We start from the raw sequence: 12,260 nt of genomic DNA on the forward strand, positions 1-12,260 counted from the left end.
GTCATCTTTCCCTTAGTGTAATGTTGTTTCTGAAATCCATCTCCATTGCAGCGTGTGCCCGTGCCCTTTCCTTTTGCTGGCAGGGCGCTGCCCCATTACGTGTGTATTCTACTGCTGCTTTGTCCATTCAGCGGTCAGTGAACAACTGAGCTGTTGCTACCTTCAGCTGTAGTGACTTTTGATTTTGTAAATATATTTACGTACTTCCAACATCTATAATCACCATGCAACCTTCACTGGTTCATCTAAGTGGTAAGACTCTAATTGTAGGCTGTGATTTGTGCTACAATAAAATGATACACAAGACAAAGCTTCTATCTTTTAGAAGCTTGATGTCTAGTGGTGTGGATAGCCATAAAAGCAAACAAATCTCAATACCATATTGTACTTCAGTATTAAGAAAATGACTGACATCATCAGCCCTTCAGAAAAGGCTGTTTTCAGTTAGTTTCGTTTATAGTCCTGTTTGATACCTGCTTGCTTTCCTAGGCAGAGTATTATTATTTTCCTCTCTCTAAAATATATAGATGATTAACTCTTTCAGGGTTTTAGAATATATGTATTCTATTGGAAGTATTAGAAACTAAGGTATGTCTTTTTTATCCAAAATAATTAGGAGCATTTGGAACTAGGGGCTGCATAGAATTGTTTTAGTCATAACATCAACAGAAAACAGAAGGTATTCTTGAAGGTAATTTAATGAAAGGACCATTTACCGAGTGCTGGGAGGATTAAGAGAAGCAAACAACAGATGTGAAGTACCTAGGAACTAAGGAGACAAAGGGAACCTATTCCTGCCAGATGGGAAAGGAGGGGGAAAGAAATGAGCACAACCAATGACTGAGAACCGGAAGGAAGGGAGGAAGCCTCCTTAGAGGAGGCTAGAGTTAAACGTGTAGGCTCAGGACCAAAGAGCCCAGGCGCAGGAAGCAAAGAAAATTCCTCAACCTCTCATTTTTCTGAGCATCTGAAAGGTCTTAGTAATCTCTCATGAATTCTTTTTTTAAAAAATTTTATTTATTTATTTATTTGAGAGTGACAGACACAGAGAGAAAGACAGAGGGAGAGAGAGAGAATGGGCACGCCAGGGCTTCCAGCCTCTGCAAACGAACTCCAGACGCGTGCGCCCCCTTGTGCATCTGGCTAACGTGGGACCTGGGGAACCGAGCCTCGAACCGGGGTCCTTAGGCTTCACAGGCAAGCGCTTAACCGCTAAGCCATCTCTCCAGCCCATCTCATGAATTCTTATTACTGGTCAATTCTAATCAGAGTGCAGAAATGAAAAGCATCTGGGAGACAGAAAGGGCTCCAGCATCACAGAAGCGCATAGAAATGACCAAGGCAGGATGTGAAAACGCAGTCACCGCGGACACACGCTGGTAACACGCGGTGGAAAGCAGGACAAGACCACCCATGTCTGTCTAGGTAAGGGCCTTGGTGCTCAACCAAAGATAACAGTCCTTAGCCAAGAAAGAAGCAAAATTAGTTGTCAGAGAAAGCTCACTGAAAGGCGCGAGGAGGGCGAATGCGCGACAGCAGGGTCAGCTCTGGATGGCCTCGCGGTGCAGAGCGCAGGCCACACAGCTGCCAGCTACGTGGAGAGGCCCTAGAACTCGGCCAGGACCTGCAGCGTGACCAGCGGGTCTCTTCTACCTGCAGAGGGAGAAGTAGGACTTTAGCCTTCAGCTGTGCACACAAAATTCCCCAGGCACCTTCTCCAGGGGAGCACGGAGGTAGGGTGCTCATTCTGTGGGAAGAGGGTGCCCGTCAGACCATCTGATAGGACTGATTTTCTGCAAAGTCTGCGCTGCCCCTCAGCACCACACAGGTGACTCTAACATTGCTAATGCGTCTGTGCATACATGTTTGCACACGTGTGTGGGGAGTGTGTGCTTACTACTTTAGGGAAAGGGAAATTTTGTCATTTTAATTCCAATTTTCATTTGATAAATTTTTCAAACCACGTTCTTGATTATACCTTTTTTCTAAAACAAACTGTAAGCCGGGCGTGGTGGCGCACACCTTTAATCCCAGCACTGGGGAGGCAGAGGTAGCAGGATCGCCGTGAGTTCGAGACCACCCTGAGAATACATAATTAATTCCAGGTCAGCCTGGACAAGCTGAAACCCTACCTTGAAAAGCCAAAAAAAAAATAAAAATAAAAATAAAAAAAATCCACAAACCTGTAGAATTTATGATGACGAAAGCCCACTGAAGGGAAGAGAAAAGGCATCCCTCTTCCTGAGCACTTCCTCCTGGGGAGCAGTTTTATGATGTCTGTGTAGTATGTAGTGCCTACATCAATGTGTGTATCTGCATAGCATGTGGCACCTGTGCAAAGTGTACATCCAGTGTGCACATGTGTGTAGATAGATGTCAAGTGCCTCCCTCCACCTCCGCCTCATTTACCTAAGTCATAATCTCCCATTGAACATGGAGATTAAGCTTTCAGCAGGACGGACTTGTCCTCTTGTCTCTGAATGCCTCATGGCTAGAGAGCCGCTACAAGCATGCCCGCGGTTTTATGTGAGTGGTGTGAATAGAACTCAGGTCCTCACATTTGATGAGCAGGCAGTCTGAATAATGCCAACTGAACAATCTCCCCAGATTCACTCCCTTTTTGTTTTCATATGTGTGTGTGTGTGTGTGTGTGTGTGTGTGTGTGTGTGTGTGATGCATACACGTGTATATATGCATGCATTTGGAAGTCATAGGCTGAATTCAGGTGTCTTCCTTTATTAATATGTTATTTATACAAAAGAGAGAGAGAGGCAGATAAAGAGAGAGAGAATGGGCATGTCAGGGCCTCCAGCCACTGTAAACGATCTCCAGACACATGCATCACCTTGCACGTCCTGTTTACATGGGTACTTGGGAAATAAACCTGGGGTTTGAGGTTTTGCAGGGAAGCATCTTAACTGCTAAGCCATCTCTCCAGCCCTTCAGGTGTCTTCTTCATCACTCTTCTCCTTATTTATTGGAGCAGAGTCTCTCCCTTGAGCCCAGGGCTGCCCAATTCAGCTAGTCTATCTAGTTAGACTACCTCTTGTGCTCTGCCTCTTAGATGCTGGGATGATGGGCAAGTGGCCATGAGGCACAGCATCTGCAAAGATGCTTGGAATGTGAACTCAACTTTTTACACTTGAATGGCAAAGTCATTATGCCTGGAGCCATCTCTCCAGGCCCTAGAGTTTGCTTTAAAGTATCTTCTGTTTGGAAACTGAATAGATGGGCCTTTTGCAACTTGAAACAGGAAATAAACTATTTCCCCTTCATGGATCACTCTGCTGTTCCCATGGGCACTTGAATCTGTTTATAGACCCTCATTCAAACAAACCAACAATGGGGCTTTGAACTCAAACAGTCCTCTTTAAATATGAAAATTTTGAAAAACTGTAGCATTGATTGCTGTCTTAGAGATAAAGTGTGCTATCCAAAGAAGTGTTGAAACACATGTATTGATTACATTTAATTTTTCAGGGGTGTTTGCTAAGAGCGGGTTAATACGAGTTCAGTGAAGCACAGTGAGCACCTGCATCGTCTTCAGATTTTCATTGCTCTCTCCCCTTTTTCCTCCCCAAGTGAGAAAAATCCTCCAATGGCATCTTTCATAAGAGTGAACCTAGAAGTACATTTCAAACACTACCCATGTGACTTTATCCATATGACTTTACATAGACTTTTATTTCAAAATCTTTCTATAACTACAAAACTCATACATACTGTATGTAGTTCTATTATTCCATTTTTAATTTATATATTCAACACATTACAGAAGCCTTGAGGTAGTCAATGTGGTTTATTTGAATATTGCATAGAAATTGCTCATAAAACATATCAATCTATAGTATATGGTCTAAAAAATAATCTAAAATGTTGTTTGCTAACATTTTGAATATTATTTTTTCCTAGAGAAACATATTCTTGCCAAACATGCTGTATTGCTGAAATAAAAGTACCAACTGCAATTAAAAATGAGAAGTAGCTATTCATTTTACTCAGGACAGAGTCATGATGTTCAGTTACAGGAAACATAAGATGTTCAGCTCCAACTTGCTAAATTTTTTTAATAGTCAACAATATAACCAGGGTTATTTTATATGTCTTCACTGGGGACTTTAAGACAGTAATTAAACTAGAATTCATGGAAGTTTCTTGTGTATATGTCCCCACATTTGGTTATTATGCATTTTGTGATTAATTAATATCTGTCCATTCCAATGTTCTATGACAGACACAAGGGCAAATAATTCATATCTCATGTTTATTCATCTTATAGAAATGATGCTTGGTACATATCAGGTACCTAAAAGTATTTATATGAACACATGAATCAACAAATGGATGATTAAAACCCTCCTCTTACCCTGTAGAGAAAAAGGCCCTTAGACTTAGACTTGCCCTTACCCTTCCGCTTAGAAGAGTTAGTGGGAATACCAATCATTCTGCATCCACCACACAGCGCACATACCTGAATGAAGATTTTTGAGTGTCGCTCCTGGGTTCTAGAAGAATCTTCAGTGGGTAGCCTGAGCTATGGTTCAGTATGGCAAAGTAATAAAGGTATATCTATCTCATCAAACTTGCATCAGTGGTTTATCTGTAACTAGTGCTTTATTGACTACCTTTTCAAATGTCTCCTTCCAATCTTTTGAACTGCTTTTTTGATAGAATTCTTGAGGTTTGTGATAGCATCTCTCTAAGGTCACTGGCTCAGCATTTGCTTTTTGATTTGGGTTTCCTGATTCATCAGTCAGCCCTGGGGAGAAAGTTTCTACTGTTCTGGCAATCATCATGAACAAATAATTCTAGCCACAATCCTCTTAAAAGGAAGTTCCTTCTTGTCTATGTCTATAAGCTAAGACCCCCTATGGAAGCTTTGCTGAAAATAATGGGCTCTATGAAAGTATCCTGGACATAAGCTGAGAAGACTGAACTCTGCCTGTCTCACATCACGTTGTTAGTAGCTTGGCTGTTCGTGTAAACATCAGATGCACAGGAAACCTGTCTGTCCTATAGATAGTACTTAGTAGACACAGATTTTACTATTATACTTGTCTGTCACACGTTTTTTCTCAGCTATATTAACAAAAGCATGCTATGCAAATACTAATTTGATATCTACAGTAAAAAAATAAACTCAGTAATCTTGAATTAAATTCTGAATTAAGGTCAAGTGAGAAACACAAGCAACATTGAATACTTACTCTGTGTTGGGCATATTGTAGGCATTTTATATATATTGAATCAAGAAATCCCAACGGCCCAGACAATGACGCACTGCTCTATGCAAGGGCCAGTCATCTTCACTCAAGTGGGATTCACCGCTTGCCATAGTCTATAACTCTGAAGATAAAATGCAAAATAATTGGCAGCATTGTTCTAACTGATAGATTTAACATTTTTGCAAAGAACAAACAATGAATTTCATATCAATATATATATATATATATATATATATATATATATATATATATATATATACACTGATTTACATATATATATGTGTGTGTGTGTGTATGTGTGTGTGTGTATATATATATATTGTGGTGGTTTGATTCAGGTGTCCCCCATAAACTTAGGTACTCTGAATTCTAGGTTCCCAGCTGATGGAGATTTGGGAACTCATGCCTCCTGGAGGGAGTGTATTGCTGGGGTTGGGCTTATGGGTGTTATAGCCAGTTTCCCCATGCCAGTGTTTAGCATACTCCCCTGTTGCTATGGTCCACCTTATATAGGCCAGGGGTGATGTCCACCCTGTACTCATGTTGTCGTTTTCCCTGCCATCATGGAGCTTCCCCTCAATCCTCTAAGCCAAAATGAACCTCTTTGTCCCACAGGCTCCTCTTGGAGCAATGTGAACCTGACTGCAACAGTAAAATGGTACCGAGAGTGGGGTTGCTGCTGGACACCTGACTGTGCGGCTTTGGCCTTTTGGAGCTGATTTTCAAGAGGAATGTGGAAGGATTTGAAACCTTTGCCGAAGCAGACTTGCAGTGCTGTAAATACAGCCTGATGGACTACCCTGGTCAGAGTTGAAAGACCTGAACACAATAAGAACTATGGACTGTGAGGATTGGCTTATGAGGATGGAAAAGAGCTTTGCTTGGACAGGGCTAGCAGTTTGTGTGAGGCTCGCTGTTATGCTGAGCTCCTGAGAAGTTGTGCAGGGCTGCTTTGCATAGAAATGAACTGGTGTAAGCAGAGGGACGTGGCACAGAGAAAAAAGAAGAAGAAGGAGGAGGAGGAGGAGAAGAAGAAGAAGAAATAATCTTTGGGCTTAAACTTCTATCCATTCACCTGCAAGTTGTGTGAGAGATGACAACCTGTGAGACTGGGCCGCTGAACTGCGCTGGACAACAGGAGGAATGCAGACTCTTTCGAAGGGCCTGAGTGCTCAAGGAGTGTCCTGTTCTTCAAAGTCTGCTTTATCCCCCCCCCCCACCCCGGATTAACAAACTGACACCTCACCTGGTATTGTAGAGTATAAGAAATGCTGAAAAGAGAGGGTCATTGAGTATGCAACATGGTCTTGTGTTATGGAAATGGCCATGGGCAGTGTGAAGCAGGTTTGCTGGTTGCCTGCATGGAGACCCCATGGGGCCATGAGGATGAACCGTGGATTCTAGTGGAGACCCAGTGGAGATGCTGAGCCCACGAGATGGCTGCTAAGGAAAGCTGCTGGCCAAATGAAGTTTTCCAGGCCTGTGAATAGCCTAGCTGGAGGGATGGAATTGGAGTTCCAGAGATTTGTTGCTGGGTACAATTATCGGACTTGAAGATTTGTCACTACCTAGAGTTGTTGCACTTAAGAGTTGCAGTTTGATGGTTTAGCTGGTTGTTTTGAATCTTGTATTGGCTGAATGTTTCTTTGCTATGCCTAATGCCATCTTCTGTAGTGTGAATGTTTATTCTGTGCCATTACAGGTTTTTTTTTTTTTTTTTTTTCTATTATGGTTCAGTTAAAAGATCTTGGATTATGGGGATGTATGAACATCATTGAAATTGATGAAATCTATTGGGGCTCTTAAAGTTAGATGAATGCATTGCATTTTACATCATGTATGGTTATCAGTTTATGTGGGCCAAGGGCGGAATGTGGTGTTCTTTGTTGTGTAATTTATATTAGCAATGTGAACCTGACTACAACATATATATATATATGTTTTGAGGCAGGGTCTCAGGTATCCCTGGCTGGAATCTAACTCCTTATGTATCTGAAGATGACCTCCCATCTCTGATTCTGCAATCTCCATTTCCTTAGTGCTGCTGTAATAGGTGTGTGTCAACAGCCCCAGTTTTACGTGATGGAACCCAGACGTGTCATGGTAGGCAAGCACTCTAGCATCTTACCTTAACCCCAAGCCCACCTGGCTCTAATACATAATGGTGAGATTACAGGTCTGCACTCATACATTTAGCTCACCAGGAACTGTTTCTCTAATGCCGTCTTTGACTCCCATTGATTACTTACTTTGCTTCAGGTTTTCATTTCTTCGTGAATATTTTCAACAAATATTTCAATCCAATCACTTCTTTCTGAGACTCACATTAGTAGTCTGCCAAAATAAAACATTGTTGAAGTCTTCATTACTATCTTGAAGACTCTAAAGGTAAATATAAGGTCATCATGGGGAAGTCTTAGAATTTTGTCTGCCATTTAAACAAAACAGGAACTTAGAGGCAAGTATGCTAAACCCTGCCATTCAGGTCAGATGGTTATAGAAATCAGTCATCTCTGAAATTTATCTCAAAGTTTGTCTAGTATCCCATAAAATGGCACATATTTTTTATTAATTCTTTTCACTGTCCTTAGGAACAAAGTTATATTTTTTTTTTATAAGAAATGTATATATAAGCTTTTGGAGAGATTAACAAATATTTAATATGACTTATGTAATCCTTGTTTAAGACTTTACACCACTGTAACGATGTTTTTATTCAGAAGAATTTTCTTTTTATAACAAACTACTTACTTAAAATAATTTTTAAACATATTACCTTATTATTTATATGCTCTGAGTAAAAGTTAATTTGAGGGTGGCAGCATAGCTCAGTGGTAGTGTACTTTCTTCATGGCTCTTGATAAATCACCAGCACCCATGTATATGCACACACAAATGTTAACCTGAGGCTGGAGAGATGGCTTAGCAGTTAAGGTATTTGCCTGTGAAGCCAAAGAACCCAGGTTCAATTCCCCAGGACTCACATAAACCAGATGTTCAAGGTGGCACATGAATCTGGAGCTCATTTCTAGAAACAAAAGGCCCATCAGAAAAGAAGATAAAGTTAACTTATATTGCTTTATCCCAAAAGATACTATAGTATAAAGTATTGCCATAGACATTGAAACAGGACATTACCATTAGCATTTTTACCATTATATAATCAAACTTTTCTCTCCTTAAAGGGAATTGAAAGAAAAATAAAAAAAGGAAAATGATATAGCAGTGACTTACTCTCAGCAAAATCCTAAAAATATCAATTCTCAAAATGCTCCAGTAAATATAAGTTATAAACATGCCCTATGTTCTGGCATCTAGAAATAATGTTTACTTGCTATATACCCCTTACACATTTCATGATCAAGACCAAAATCTATGTCTTTGAGAGAACTCACTAGATCTAAAGTATTGGGAGTTTGAAGCTTTCCTCTAGAAACAATCATATGCATGGTTTATAGAACTTCAAAGCCCAGAGAGTTGCACCATGTAATAAGCTCGCTGTAAAGATCTGGCCAAACTTTCAAAGTGTCTTTTAGTGGTAATGAGGAAGGAACATAAAATAACACTTGCTGCCACTTAAAAGTTGTACTTGTATGGATAGCTTCACTAGAAAGTCAACACTTCAAAGGATCTGTCTGACCCTTGGCATCAATGACATTTTTTTTTCCACTTAAAACAATGGTTTTATTCTGTGTTGTGATTTAGAATTCTTAAAGTCTTAGAAGAAAATGGGCATTTAGCTAAGTGGGGAAGTGAAAACTAAGGTGTAACCATTTGAAAATTTATATATATTTTAAAGATGGTCACCATGTTTTCCTTAAGAGGCAAAACATTTTCAAAAATGACCATAGTGATGAGCAAACAGAATAAATTATTTCTGTGGTATTTCACTGATGCCTGAAGTTTGAGAAGTATGGGGCACACATAAGAATTTTAAAGAAATAAATTCTTCACAGCATGCTATCTGAATTTTTGTTATCAATCTACTGACATGAGAAGGCCTTTCCAAGAAGATAAAGTAATTTGATAATTAACTTCTGAAGGATTTAATTTTCAAGCATAAGTACAGTCCAAAGATTAAGTGGTAAAATATTTAATAAATGTTAGAGGCCGGGGTCTTGTGAAAGATTCTGTAATAGATGACATTATATTTACCCTCAAGGCGCTCTTTCCTTTGTTGCACAGAAAAGAAATGCATATGTAAGACTTTAAAATACCAGTTAAAGGGCAGAGTTCATGAATATATCAAAGACAAACTGAAATTAAATTTATGTAGATTGTAAGATGATTGAGGGTTATTGGAAATGGCTATTAGTTTAAAATATACTGTTAAATTATTTAGTAACATGGTTTTCTTTTAAGAATAACTTAGGAGTCATTTGAGCTCATACTGAAGGAGGGTTGGCCATGGCGATTCTCATCCCACGGGGTTGAGTAGTTTGGGCACTGTGATGTTTGTAAATGTTCCAAAGCATAAATCTCCTTTATACCTTGTCATAAATATAAAACTGAGGTTCATAATGGCCTCCAGTTGATGCAGGAACTTTGGACTCCTTGAATGCAAACATACTGATAATTTGGCGTGTTCCATGATCCTTGTCTGCTGAATTTGAAGAATGAAATCTGCGGACCAGAGGACGAGCTGCAGAATGATTTCATTATAGCTCACAACTTTGGCAAGAGGAAGAGGAGGCCTATGCCTAGAACATGGGAGATGGAAGCCATGTAGAGCTCTGGCCCCGGGGGGAAGAAGGTGTGGGAGAAACTCCATTAGGGAAGGATGGCAGAGCTCTTGCCTAGGGAGGCCAGAAGGGGCTGAGAAGCCCACCTCGAGATTCGTATCTGGGTTTTTATGGGGAGTGGATACCTGAGGAAGAGCAGTTTTGCCTTTTTTTCTTTTTCTTTTTCTTTTTCTTTTTCTTTTTCTTTTTCTTTTTCTTTCTCTTTCTCTTTTTCTCTTTTTCTTTCTTTCTTTCTTTCTTTCTCTTTCTTTCTTTCTTTCTTTCTTTTTTTCTTTCTTTCTTTCTTCTTTTTTTTTTTTTTCCAAGGTAGGGTATCACGATAGCCCAGGCTGACCTGGAATTCACTATGTATTCTCAGGGTGGCCTCGAACTCACAGAGATCCTCCTACCTCTGCCTCCCGAGAGCTGGGATTAAAGGCGTGTGCCACCATGCCTGGCAGTTTTGCCTTTTATAAAAAATGAGCCCCAGACTCCTGATGCCAGGAGTCTGAGGTCAGGAATTCTGGAATTCATCCTCTGGTTGGGAGTGCAAGGACTCCCTAAGGACAATGACAAGGCAAGCCGGATCCTTCTGCTTCTGACCTTTAGTAAAGGGTAATGACCAGAGTGTTCCTACAGGCCCAAGGACAGATCTTGGGCATAGCCAGCAGAGGACCATCACCCCTCAGCTGCCTTGCCAATGTCCATCTCCCATAACAACTAAAGACAGCAAACATAAGATGCACTATGCTAAAACAATGAGTTAATCTTCACTGACAAACTCCAAAGAGCAAGAAATGTTACTTTCTACTTTTGTCTATACAGTTCGCCTACGTGGATTCCATGACTTGTTCTTTCTGGATCATTCAGAAATCGGATTTTATTAGCAACTGAATCTTTTGCTCATCTTCAATACTGACAGGCAGAGAGCCTACATGTTCCATGAAAAATGATTGAGGAGACCTCCTTAGTCTCTCTCTCTCTCTCAACTGGTTCTTCTGAAGTATTTCTTTCTCCTGGTCCTTTGCCTTCTCTGCCTCCTTCTCCTCCTCTTTTTCCTCTTCTTTCCTTCCTTCCCTCCTCCCCTTGTTCCCTCCCTCCCTCCCTTCCTCCCTCCCTCTTCCTTCCTTCCTTCCTTCCTTCCTTCCTTCCTTCCTTCCTTCCTTCCTTCCTTCCTTCCTTCCTTCCTTCCTCTCTTTCTCTCTTTCTTCATATCTTTCTTTCTTTTGAGATACTGTCTCAAACTGGCCTCAATTATGGTAGTGGAGGATGAACCTGGCCTTATAAAGTTATTGTCTCCACCAACCAGGTGCTGGAATGACAGATGACACGGTGATTCCTGGCTGTTCTGAGCCTTCTATTCAGTAAGTTTATGTCTATCTGATTTTCTTCTGTTGCCCTTTGGGAGCATATGTACTCTCAAGAGCTTTGAACCTCTGAGTTGTGGACTCCCGCTCTCAGAGCCTCACAGGAAAGATGCTAGCTATCTGATTTGAACCCTCTTGGGTATTTTTATGCACTGGGGATGGCCCTGCCCCTGCTTCTCATGTTACAACTTCCTGACTTGACTTTGCACCATTCATTCTTTCTTTTACACTTATTTTATGGTAATAGCAAGGTAGATTCTTCTTTGGAGTGAAAACTACATTTAGGTGGTTTCCACTTAATGTATGTACATAAACTGGTCAGGAGATAAGTATAAAGCAGAGAGACTCAGCATTCAGTAAACTCATCATTTTTTTTTTTGGGGGGGGTCACTTCTAGCTGTGTATTTAGAAGTCAAATGTCATCAAACATAAACCTGAAAAGCAATTTCCAAAAATGTACAGAATGCTTAATTTTGTATATTCAACCCTGTACTGGAATGCATCAGTGTAAATGATACAACCTTTAGTGATGTACAAGGAATGCTTGTGCAGAGAATTGTGAGTCATCACATACCCTTGTGTGTGTGCACGGGCACACACACACACACATTTACACGTGTATCTTGTTGTTATACCTTTGCATGTATACTTTATCATCTTGTTACATCAAATGCAGATATCATCTAAACTTAAAGGGAAGAATGGTTTATTCTTTGGGGATTTTGATCTCTCTTGACTTGCAGCAACCATCCTTGCAGACACTGATGAGAATCAGAACTCCCTGTCTTGCAATGTCCCAGTTCTTCCCCAGTAAGGGTGAAGATTCCTGGCAAGTGAGATGGAAGGTCTTCAATATCATGTCAAACAATTCAAATGGCTTTGAACCCATTGAGGCTGGCTTACTTGATTTTACCAGTCACACATATCTTGTCTTTAAAGTCCTGTTG

The sequence above is a fragment of the Jaculus jaculus genome, chromosome 4 (assembly GCF_020740685.1).
Source record: "Jaculus jaculus isolate mJacJac1 chromosome 4, mJacJac1.mat.Y.cur, whole genome shotgun sequence".
Lineage (NCBI taxonomy): Eukaryota > Metazoa > Chordata > Mammalia > Rodentia > Dipodidae > Jaculus > Jaculus jaculus.